This window comes from Hydra vulgaris, chromosome 03, assembly GCF_038396675.1.
Source record: "Hydra vulgaris chromosome 03, alternate assembly HydraT2T_AEP".
NCBI classification, from domain to species: domain Eukaryota; kingdom Metazoa; phylum Cnidaria; class Hydrozoa; order Anthoathecata; family Hydridae; genus Hydra; species Hydra vulgaris.
The window spans coordinates 56,842,501-56,855,000 of record NC_088922.1 but is presented as its reverse complement, the minus strand read 5'-3'; the positions used below and the strand labels follow the sequence as shown (position 1 = coordinate 56,855,000).

Below are 12,500 nucleotides of genomic sequence, written 5' to 3'. Positions count from 1 at the left end.
TAAGTTTAAACTTTCATGAAGATCTTTTCAATAAAAAATAAAACCCGCCATTGATTGTCTCGCAAAAATAAATCTGACAAACATTAAAATACAAAATAATAACCATGAATTTATAAAAATAAATAACAAATTTAGAGATATTGAGGATAGCAATCCTCAGATTCTGATATCCTTAGATTAATATGCCTTGACCCAGGTCAAGGCGTTATAATCTAAGAATTGATGGTGTCCCTGAAAATGACAATGAAAGCTGGGCTGAATGTGAAAAAAAGGTAAAAGAAATATTCAACGGCTTATCAATAATAATAGTATAAATTCTTTCAGAAAACAATTATCACTTATAGATTGGGGTTATATTAACTTTAATGATAATATCAACATAATCTACGACAATTTTTATAAAACTTTTCACTTTTAATTGAAATAGTTTTAAGCGATAAAAAAATGTCATCTCCTTGGATTACTAAAGGTCTCAGAAAATCGTCAAAACTTAAGCAGAAGCTTTATGTTAAATACCCAATATCGAAATCTGAAAAACATAAACAAAATTGTAAACTTATGCAAACTTATTTGAAAAGCTTCGCAAAAATGCAAAAAAAAATTACTATTCAAACTTGCTTGATAAATATAAGCACAACTCAAAACGCGTCTGGAAAATCATAAAGGAGGTGTCTGGAAAACTTAAACCAAATAAAAATTTACTCCCAAATTTTATACAAACTGATAACAAATTAATAAATGACTCAAATGATATTGCATTTGAATTTAATAAGCTTTTCACCATATTCGGGACAAAATTAAGCGATAATATTTCATTTATTAAAGATAAGTCTGTTGATGAGTTCAAAACATCCATAAGCTCTAATCTAAATTTTACTGAGTTAACTTTTAATGAATTTGAGGTTGCTTTTAAATCATTAAATTGTAATAAAGCTACTGGGTTTGATGATATTAAGACAAATATTGTGATTGATTCTTACGATGTTATAAAAGATATTCTTTATAAAATCTTCAGAGCATCCAGTGCACAAGGGTCTTTTCCAGATAAACTAAAAATAGCAAAAGTAACTCCAATCTTTAAGACAGGGGATCGTACAAATACAACAAGTTATCGCCCTACTTCAGTTCTTCAAGTTTTTTCAAAAATTTTAGAAAGAATAATGAACAACCGAATCTACTCTTATCTTGTTGAAAATAAAATTCTATACGAAAACCAATTTGGTTTAAAAAAAAATAATTCAACCGAGCATGCCATTCTTCAACTAACGCGCAATATAACTGACTCTTTTAAAGACTCTTGTTTTACACTAGAAGTGTTTATTGATTTGTCTAAGGCATTTGATACTGTCAATCATCAAATTCTTTTAAAAAACTAGTATCATATGGTATTAAAGATAAAACCCTGTTATGGTTTGAAAGTTATCTTACTAACCGTAAACAGTTTGTTTACAATAAAGATTCTATATCTCATCTATTAATGAATATAACATGTGGTATTCCACAAGGATCCATATTTGGTCCAATTATTTTTTTAATATACATAAATGATCTTCATAAATCATCAAACTTAACAACAATAAATTTTGCAGATTACACTAACTTGTTTTTGTCCCATAAAGATATTAATATGCTTTTTACTAATATGACAAATGAACTTAAAAAAGTATCTGTTTGGTTTAAGCAAAATAGATGGTCTCGAAATATAGAAAAAACTAAATGGATACTTTTTTATCCACCTTCAAAAAAACAGAAACTGCCTCATATCATGCCAGACCTTTTATTTGATAATATAATAATAAAAAGAGAAAAAGTTACTAAGTTTCTTGGAGTATTTATTGATGAGAATCTATCTTGGAGAAATCATATTGATAATACTTCGAATAAAATTGCTATATGCATCGGAAATATATTATGTAAACACCAGTTAACACAGTTATATTATTCATTTATACATTGTCATATAAACTACGCGAACATTAAATGGAGAAGCACTCATAGAACAAAGCTAAAATATCTTTAGCTTCATCAGAAACACGCAGCTCGCGCAATAAATTTTAAAAATCGGTTTTTTTCATGCGAAACAACTTTTTAAAGAAATAAATATTTTAAATGGATATCAACAAAATGTCTTTAATATTTCATATCTCATGTTTAAATGTAGAGAAAATTTGTTGCTAAACGTATTACAAAATCTTTATTGTATAAAACCTGAAAACAAATATAATCTTCGAATTAATAACAATCTTACTGCCCCTTTTTTGCCATAAAAGCAAAGACCAGTATTTTGTTTCTTATCGAGGTCCTTATCTCTGGAACAAAACAGTCTAACCAAATTTTGATTTTTCTACCCAACTGACTTTTGCTTCATTCAAACAAAAACTTAAAAAAGTTATACTTTTAATTGAAAATATTTTGATTTGTTTTTAATTGATTTTTTGTTTTGTTTTTTTGTTTGTTTGTTTGTTCGTTGTTGTTGTTCTATTTTGTATATTTTATTTATTTTTTAATCTTGACTTAAAATTTTATTTTGGTTTTTACTTGTTTCTGCATAAAGATGTATTATTATTTCACTAAAGACATTGTATTTTTATCAAAAACTAACCATTTATTGTAAAGGGCTTCATGACAAGATCCACATGATCTTCTAGAAGTCCTGTCGTTACTAATGTAAAAATTGTAAAATATAATTGGTTATTGTAATATTTTTAAATGGCAAAATATTAAAAAAAAAAAAATTTAGGAATGTGAGAAAATTTTAAACTTACCATTCTAATCTTGGATATTCTAAAAATATTAAAATCATATCTGTAGGTCAAGTATTTCAAAAGTTATGCAATTTTTAAGGTGTGACTGATATAAAAACGCTTCGAAAAGTTGGACCCCAATTTTTTTTTTACAAAAAAATGTTTATCTCTAAATAAATTTATCGCTAAATTTTTTTTCATATTATTGACTAATTATTTATCAAAATAAAGCTTAGAGTATATGGAACAAATATAGAGTTATAAATGTAAAACTAAATATAGAGTTAGTGGTGAAAAAAAAATATAGAGTTTCATATGTAAAAATATAAAAAAATAATGATATATATTTTCTATAACAACTTAAAAAACAAATTTATATGAAAAATATAATAAGCAATAAAGCTGAAATCAAAATCTAAAGGTTGTTGTGTAAAGCCAACAAATTAGATTAATTAGTAAACTATTTTTTTTAAACTATCTGTTACAAAGTTAAAATGTTTTTATGCAAAATAAGAGATTCGGGGTCGTTTGCAATTTACGTCACGCTATTAGGGGGGAGCTTGAATATACAACTAAAGTATAAAAGAATATAAAGTTTGAATATACAACTGTATTATCAATGCAGTGGCATCGCTGAAGGCAATTTTGAAGTTTTATTATATAATATCAAAAAGTATATTAATATATAAATCAAAAAGTAAAGAAGAAAATGAAAAAGTAATGTTTTAATGAACAGTTAATTAGTACCACTATAAAGTAAAAAAAAAATTATTAAAAAGCGAAACAAAAAGATAAGGAAGAAAAGGACATATCGTTTCTTAACTTTGTATTATTATTGTTTAATTAAAAAGTTGAAAAAAAAATGAATTTAAAAGAAGAGAATAAAAGCAATTTCGCAAACAAAGCAAAAGAAAAAAAAATGCAATATGTATGTACTCCTGTATTTTTGATTTGCGTGGTATATTTCTTAGTTTTGTTGCGTTTTTTGCTGTCCCTTTTTTTTTTTTATTTACACTTATTTTGCTGTTTAACAATAAATAATAAACATGTTTAATAATAAATAATCAACAAGCGCCGTTTTTGTATGTACAATAAAAAATAAAAACTTTTTATTTTTACAATGATCTTTATAAAACAAAGAGTTAAACAGACAGGGGCTAAAAGAAGATGAAAATAACAATACGTCATCGCAATTTTTTCATAGAGCTCCTTTATACATTTTCAATAGAATATAGATATTAAATTAAAAAACCCTAATGGGCATAAAACTGCTGCGCTAATCAGTAATTTAAGAAAAGATCAAATAAAATAAATACTAAAATAATCAAAATTACTTAGTGATCCTTTTAAGCACAAACAATTCTCAATTTTTAAAAATTTCCTTTTTTATTAGAAACTTAAATAAACTTAATGACTTTGCCATACATTTGAATCCTTTTTCATAACTATTCCATATATTTGGTCCTCGATATGCAATTCTATATTCAACATATTTATATAAGTTTTGAGGCAGTTTATATGAGTTACTTATATTTGCAATTAGATAATAGTTTTTATTTATGTTTACTTCAAAATTGTTATTAAAGTTTGTAGGAGAGAGATTATTATTGAATCGATACATAAAAATTAAATGCTGATAGATATTTATTTCATAAACATCCATCATTTTCATATCTTTCATTATAGGTTTGGCGTGTTCACGCTTATTTTTAGAGTAAATGATTCTGCTAGCATGTTTTTGTAGACTATAAATTCTTTTAAGTTTTGATGGTTGCGTACTCGCCCATGTTATGTTTGCATAGCTGATGAAGCAATGAATTAATCTAATATATATTAGTTTGAGACTTTGTTTATTGATATATGAGCAAACTCGATACATCATACCAATTATATTAGTGATTTTAGATTGAATATATCTTATTTGAGGAAACCAAGAAAAATTCTAATTAACAAAAACTCCTAAGAATCTAATACTGGCTTTGTTTTTAATTAAGTTATCATTTAAGATAAGGTCAGGCAACTTAAGAGGAAGATTTTCTTTTTGTGTTTTTTTATGGAATAATATATAGTTTGTTTTCTCTGTGTAAAGCGAGAGTTTGTTAGGCCTAAACCAATTATTTACTTAATTTATTTCAATATTCATATCTAAGTTAAATTTCTTGATATCATTGTCAGTAAGAAATAGATTTGTATTATCAGCAAACATGACTTAATTAAGTTTTAAAGATACATTGCAAAAACTATTTATATAAATTAAAAATAGAAGTGGGCTAAGGATATATCCTTGAGTACTCCACATAAAACGTTTAAAACTCTATATTATATATTACACACGTATTGCTTTCTATTGGTAAAATAACTTTTAATCCAATTGTAAATTTTATCAACTATACCATAGTGCTTTAGTTTATCTAATAGGATGCAATGATCAACTGTGTCAAAAGCTTTTGATAAGTCAATAAATACTCCCAGAGTAAATGTTTTGTTTAAAACCATCAGTTATTTGATTAACTAATTCAATGGTTGCATGCTCTGTTGAAAGGTTTTTTTGAAATCCAAACTGGTTTGGGTAAAATTATTTATTTTTTAGTGAAGTGGTTATAGATTCTTTTATAAATTACTCATTCAAAAAGTTTTGAAAATACAAAAAGTACTGACATAGGTCTATAATTGGTTATGTCTGAATGTTCATTTTATTTAAAAATAGGAATTACTTTTGCTAATTTAAGTACATCAGGGAAAATCCCTGATGTTATTGAGAGCTTAAGTATATGGATCAGAGGTCTGCTTAGACTGATTTTATTGAAGATAACTAAATCGCTAGTTATTTCATCAAACCCTTGTGCTTTCTTTTTTTTTAAAGAGGAAAAGGCTTTTTCGAATTCTTTGTAGTTGAATTCATTATGATACATGATAGCGTTATTTGCGGGTTTTAGGTAGTTTTTAAATGAATCAGATGTTTAACTTATTAGCAAGATTAGAACCAATATTTATAAAATATGTATTAAATTCTTCCTAGATTTGTTTTTTACAGAATACGTCAGTGTTGTTAATATTAATTTTTTAAATTAATTTTTTCTTTCTTGAACACGGAAGTGAATGGACGTGTTTCTAAAGCGTGGTTATTTTGAACTAAAAAAAAAAAAAGTAAAAAAAGTATACTTTAAAGAAATATATATATACACTTTAGATAATAAAATAATGGATAAATTATTATCAATCAAAAATATTGAGAAAATGGTAGCTGGTATGCAAGAAAATCAAAGCAAAATTATTTTGGAGAAAACAGAGCAACTTTTAAAAGACCAAGAGAAAAACTTTGCCATTACTACTTCTGCAAACATGAAAATTTTAACGGAGAGACTGGATAAACTTGGAAAAGATACAATTAAAAACATAACAAAAACTAACGATATTGCAAATGATTTGAACGCGACAGGTATAAAGGTAGTATTTTTAGAAACCGAATTCACTGAGATTAAGAAATCTGTTTCTGCGCAAGATGAAATAATTTCGTCAAAGTTTGAAACGGTGAAACAGAAAACGAAAAAAATTAACATTGAAGTTAAACATAAAAGTGAAATAATAAAAATCAGGAACAAACTAAGGGTGATGGAAGATTGTTAACGTAGGAACAACTTCAGAATTGAGCGGATAAAAGAAAGCGAAAATAAATCATGGGTAGAGTTTGAATGTAAGGTGCATAAAATATTTGAGGAATGTCTTGACATTAAAATTCTAAAAGTTAAAAGAGCACATTGATCTGGACCGAGAGATGTCAATAAACACAGACCGATAGTCCAAAGTTATTAAATTATAAAGACAAAACTGAAATACTTAAAATATCGTGTAAACTCAAAGGAAAAAACATCTTTATAAATGAAGATTTTAGTGCTAAGACTACAGAAATAAGGAAAAGTTTAAGAGAACGAATGAAAAGAGAAAGGAAATCCGGTAAATTTGCGGTCATATCGTACGACAAACTAGTCATTCGTGATTGGACTGCGAAGAAACGAGATGCTGTTTCCACTGAATCTATATAAGTATTCATTTATTTTTTGTTTTATAACCAATTTTTCCCCAATCTTAATTTTATATTTTAAAACGGGTGATTTTTTAAACTTTGTGATGAAAAAGTCACACTTTGTGATAATGATGTCACTAATTATTTTAACCAAAAATTGTTAGAAAGCAAATACTATTCAATTTCTGAATCGAATTTCTATTTTCAATAAAATAAAATACATTTTTAATCTTAAATATTTAAATTCGAAGCTTAAACATAAACTTTGAAGATTTTAAACTTCTAATGCATGAATTAAATCACGATTTTAAAATAACCTGTCTTATTGAGACCTGGTGTAAATATGACGAGCATAATTTTCAATTTGAATTGACAAATTACGCGTCAATTCATCAACCACGTAACTTTCGTACTGGTGCACTAATGAGTCCAAATTGAGAAAAAGTAGCCAAAACTTTTTTACTATTATTTTTTTAACAGAAAGTGAACTTTGTGCATACCTTTTACTTTAAACAAATGTTAACTGTATTTAAACATAGAGGTGTTTTCTGTAAAATATTTTATCGCAAAGAGTGCATCTAGAAGATTATACAGGTGTATTTTCTTTGTTGTTGATTAAACATGAAAAGATTAGAACTTATAAAAATAATTCAAGAAGTTGGTATTAATCATGCAAATTTGCAAGCCGTTTTAGAAACTAAAGCAAAAAATAAATTGCGAACCAATGACGAACTGTCTGATGTAGAACTCTCAGAAAAAATTAGACTTTTTATTTATAAATTTAGAGTTAAATATTCAAAGCATAATCGTAATTTTATTAGTTTAAATAAACAATAAATGCCCTGGTTAGAGGGTGAGTTGTTTCAGAATCAAAATACTAAACTTGACTCAGCTTTAAAAACTGGACGACCAAAAAAAGAATGGATAGAGTGTTTATTAAGAACAAAGAGGAGGAAAGTTTCATGGTAGTTTCTTGTTTAGAATTATTATTTTTGTTTTTAAAAGCCACTAATTAAAAACATACGTTTTAATATATATATACATATATATATATATATATATATATATATATATATATATATATATATATATATATATATATATATATATATATATATATATATATATATATATATATATAATATATATATATATATATATATATATATATATATATATATATATATATATATATATATATATATATATATATAAATATATATATATATATTTAACAGGGCAGGTGAGACACCTTGTGTCTGGAGCAGTTTTGGTGGAGCAGGAAAACTGTAATGTAAAATAAGATGTTAGAGGAGCTCTTAAACCTTGGATAGTAATATTTCTAATGATGATGCCACAATAAAAATACTCAATCCTGTTCTAGAAGTCTATTTTCCATTATAATAATGTAAAGAGGTCATCAGACTTCTTTACATTATTATAATTTAGATGAAACAGTTACACATGGAGTACTTAATTTGAATTGTGGCATGGATGGTGCATCTTCACAAAGTATTTATAATCAAAGGTTTGATGATACTGATTCTACTACTGGGGTGCAGAATGAACGGTCAGTATTTCAAACTGCAATAGTTCCTTTGAAATTATAAATAGGGGGTTCAAACATCTGGATTAATCCTAAATCATGCAGCTCTCGTTTTTGTTGATCTTTTTAACTACAATACCTAAAGGAAACAAATGAACTCATTGCAGCAGAAGAAATAAATCTTACAAAACAAATCGAAAATCTGCAAGACTATATTTGAGATCTAGATCTTCTAAGTAATAAAAAGCACTGTTCCATATAAATTGGAAAATGATCTGAGATGTCATTTTTAATTATACCTTTTTTAAAATTTGCGTTAAAGGAAATATTAATATCGTTCAAGTGAAGCAACGATAATTGTTCTTTGAGTGACGTAACATTTTCTGCATTAAAACAGCGTTTACAGGAATTTTGTTTTAGTTTGGGCGCTAATTCAGTATCAACATTTATTGAGAAAAAAATTGGAAAATGATCTGAGATGTCATTTTTAATTATACCTCTTTTAAGAGATGCATTAAATATATCTGTCGCTGTTACGTTATCTATTAATGAAGCTGATGTTAAAGTTATTCTAGTTGGTTTGTTTATCAATGGAATTGCACCATTTTCAAACACATCGTTGTAAAACTTTTTAATTCCGGAATTTGCGTAATATTCAAACGCATTTAAGTTAATGTCACCTATTATGTAGCCTAATTTCTTTTCATTAGTACTTTTATTTATTATTTTTGTATTGATAAATGAATTAAAATTGTTAATGTCCCCAGCTGGTGGTCGTTAGCAACAACTTAAAAGTATATTTTGGGATTTTCTGGCTAAAATTTCAATTGTTAGAACCTCTTTGTCGGCATCAGAAAAACTCATGTCAAGCCTATTAATAAACCTCATTCTTTCGTTTACGTAAAATAAAACTCCATCTCCGGGCTTATTAGTATGACGTGCTAAGTTTACAATTTTAAAACCTGGAAGATGGAAATTTGAATTAGATCATAGTCATAGTATTTAAATAGTCTGGAAACGCGGGCCGTTTTCTCATAACACTTAAGTTCCTTTCAATACTTGTGCTCAGACTACTTTAGAGTGCATAAAATTGTAAACATAGTACTTAGCTGCTATTTAATTTTATTTACTCTGTGATAAATATTGAAAATGCCAGGAGCCAATTGCGCTATATTTGGTTGTTCAGTATCAAGAAATCATGTTGGATTGTCTATATTTCGTATTCCAACAAAAGATGACGAATATAGCGCAAACTGGAGACAGAAGTTAATTAGTGTAATTATACATGACAGAGTGATTGACAAAGGATTGAAAGCTCAAATCGAAAAAAGAAATCTTTATATTTGTGAACGTCATTACACAAAGGATCAACTTCTTCGTCGTGAGTAAATTGCAATATTTTATATATTCAACAGATCTGCTGCTTCAAGATATTGGTTTGTATATGCCATATAATTATAATATATGGAAGCATTTCATTGACTGTATAATTAGATGGATGACTTCAGATACAATACGTATCTTCAAAATATATTTATTTGAAATGTTAGCTAATAGAGCCTAATAAACTTTATATTTTATATAAAGTTTACTTGTGTTGGTACCTATACTGGAAACAAGAAAATTCAGGTACATTTTCATAATTTTAGATGATTTATAAACTACACTTATTCCTGGATCAATACCAAAAATAAATGGAAGGATTTACTAAGCGTATAATACAACTTAATCTTCCTTCTGGTTGGAATATAAATAATAATATTTCTCACGTTCATATTTTTGAAAAAAATGAAATTCATGAAATTACAAAAACAGACATATTTATTGATGCTTCTTTAACATTTTTACTTCGCATTTATGCCTGGCGTTTACCATCAATGCATGAAGTTAATAAAAGTTATGACAGTTCAATGAAAAATATCACTTTGTCAAACTTGATCAAAGTTATTTCAAGTTATAGTATTTGTCTAGGAGTCTCACTCGATGAAGCAAAAAGTCTGCCATCAAACATTGTGTCCCTAAAATATATAATCAAACAGAATTTAACTTTCATAATACTTATCAAACTGAGTATTTCAGATCAAGTACATGTTCAGTTTTGAGCAAACTGAAATGTTGTGATAACTGTATTATAAATGAGAAAAATTTTATTTCTAAGTCTTCCAAATCATCCAAAAGAAAGCACAGTGTAGCGAAAAAGCCTGCTAAACTTAATGAACCAATATCATTGACTTCTCCAGATCTCTTAAAGTTAACAATTCAAAACTATAGAATTGAAAATAAGGAGTTGAAAGAAAAAATCATTGATTTACAAAATTCAATTTCAAAATCTGCCCTGACTATCAGTTCAAGTTTATGTGATGATTTAATATCAATTATGTCAAATGCAGATCAAAACAAAATCTCACCTTTTATCAAGCTATTTTGGGAGGAGCAGTAAAAATATTTGAGGTCTCCAACTAATGTAAGATATCATCCTATAATAATTCAATACTGCCTTTCACTGGCATCAAAGTCTGCTGCAATGTATGATGATATACGTTACAATGAGAAATCAGGAACAGGTTTTCTTGTCCTTCCAAGTCGTCGTCGCTTACGTGATTATTAAAATTACATTAAAAATTAAAATATGTTTTAACTGAACGCTTTTGTCAGGATCCAATTGAAAATTATTTTGGACGCCAACGATCACTTGGATTACGAAAAGATAATCCATCTGTTAATGACTTTGGTTACAATGATAACATGATAAGAAATCAGAAAGTATTTCTTCCTGTAACTGGAAATCTAATTAGCTATACAGATAATACGAGTGATAGTATTAAATCGTGTTAAAAAAAATTTAAACCAAGTAAAAACTATATTAAACATAAGATAATATTTTTTGATGTCTTTAATTGTTAATATTTTTCACTTAAAATTTAACATATATAGATTTCGACTTATTTTCTTTTTTAAAAATGTAGTACGCTATTTTTAAAATATTTTTTGGTATAGATTCTTTAATCCAAGTCTTTAATGTCCTTGTTCCAAAGTTAAGACTTTTTTTTTAATTGCTGTTCTTCATGCATTTGATTTAGTTTGACTTTTAGAAATCTTGAAAGCTTGCAACTTATCTTTCACATAGGAAAATGTACGAACACGTATATACAGAGTTAGAAGATCTTTCAATAAATTAAGTGCTATTTCTTTTTGAACTTTATTAGTTGAACTATGTATAATTTTTTAAAAGATAACAAGCACAATAGAGTCTTTAATTAACGTATCGACTATTTCTTTGCAATTGATAGTATGAGATGACTTTTTTGCCATTGAAATAAAATGGTACTCTGCAGTAGTAAAGATACAAATAACCTCTTTACTTACTTTCTATAAACCAACCCTATTATGCAAATTAACATGTTTATGCTCTGGCAAAGAAATCGTTTCTCCTGTACATTTACCAGCAAGCAAAACTGATAAACACTGTTTATGATACAAACTAGACATGTTAGAACTAAATCTAATTCTACGATAAAAGGTACCAAAAACATAACCACTAAGATTAGCGATAATAGATTTTTCTTTTTCAGTGAACTGATAAGATTCATGTTTAAATGTTAAAACATCATTATTAAAGGAGGCGCCAGTCAGATGAGCCAAGACAAGATTAGCAACTTCAAAACTTAAAAGAAGAGTGCAGTTTTGTCTAAGATTTTTAAAAGGACTTGGTGCTTCAAAAAATATTTTGTAGAAAGCTGGGTAAAAGTTTTCAGCATTTCCATCAAATGATTCAATAATACTTTTTATTAAAGAATAAGCTGTATTGACCTCCTCTATACATGTCTATTTAAAATTTTTAAATTCAGTTCTTATTTTAGTAGGGTAGCATTAATCTATGGCAAGCTTTTCTGCACTCTGAATTAAGTAATTTTGAAAGCAATTAGAAGGAAGAATAAGCTCTGCTATTTTTTTCTCTTTACTAAACTGTTTATCAATAAGCTTGCCCTTGTGCTTGGCATTGAGGTGACGAGTTAAACCACCTTGTGATAAACATCTTTTTTCGCAATATAAAGAAAAAAATACACGCTCTTCATTTGCGTAAAGAATATTTCCAACAGCTAACTCAACAGTTGAACTAAAATTAGGATTAGTCTCCCACAAATCTTTATCAATTGCAGCTAAAACAGCATCAAATTCATCTAAA

General features: G+C 27.0%; 1 protein-coding gene across 3 annotated transcripts in view; it reads right to left on the bottom strand.

The window, feature by feature from the left end:
• Positions 1–12,500, bottom strand: part of LOC136078297 (uncharacterized) — a 105,557-nt gene that overhangs the window by 82,707 nt on the left and 10,350 nt on the right. Inside the window, exon 3 of one of the 3 annotated variants that reach the window (XM_065793778.1) lies at positions 2,603–2,662. The exons of the other annotated variants lie outside the window; for them this stretch is intronic. The gene's annotated coding sequence lies outside the window, so the exon portion shown is untranslated. The remainder of the gene's footprint in view (positions 1–2,602; positions 2,663–12,500) is intronic. 3 annotated transcript variants of the gene reach the window in all.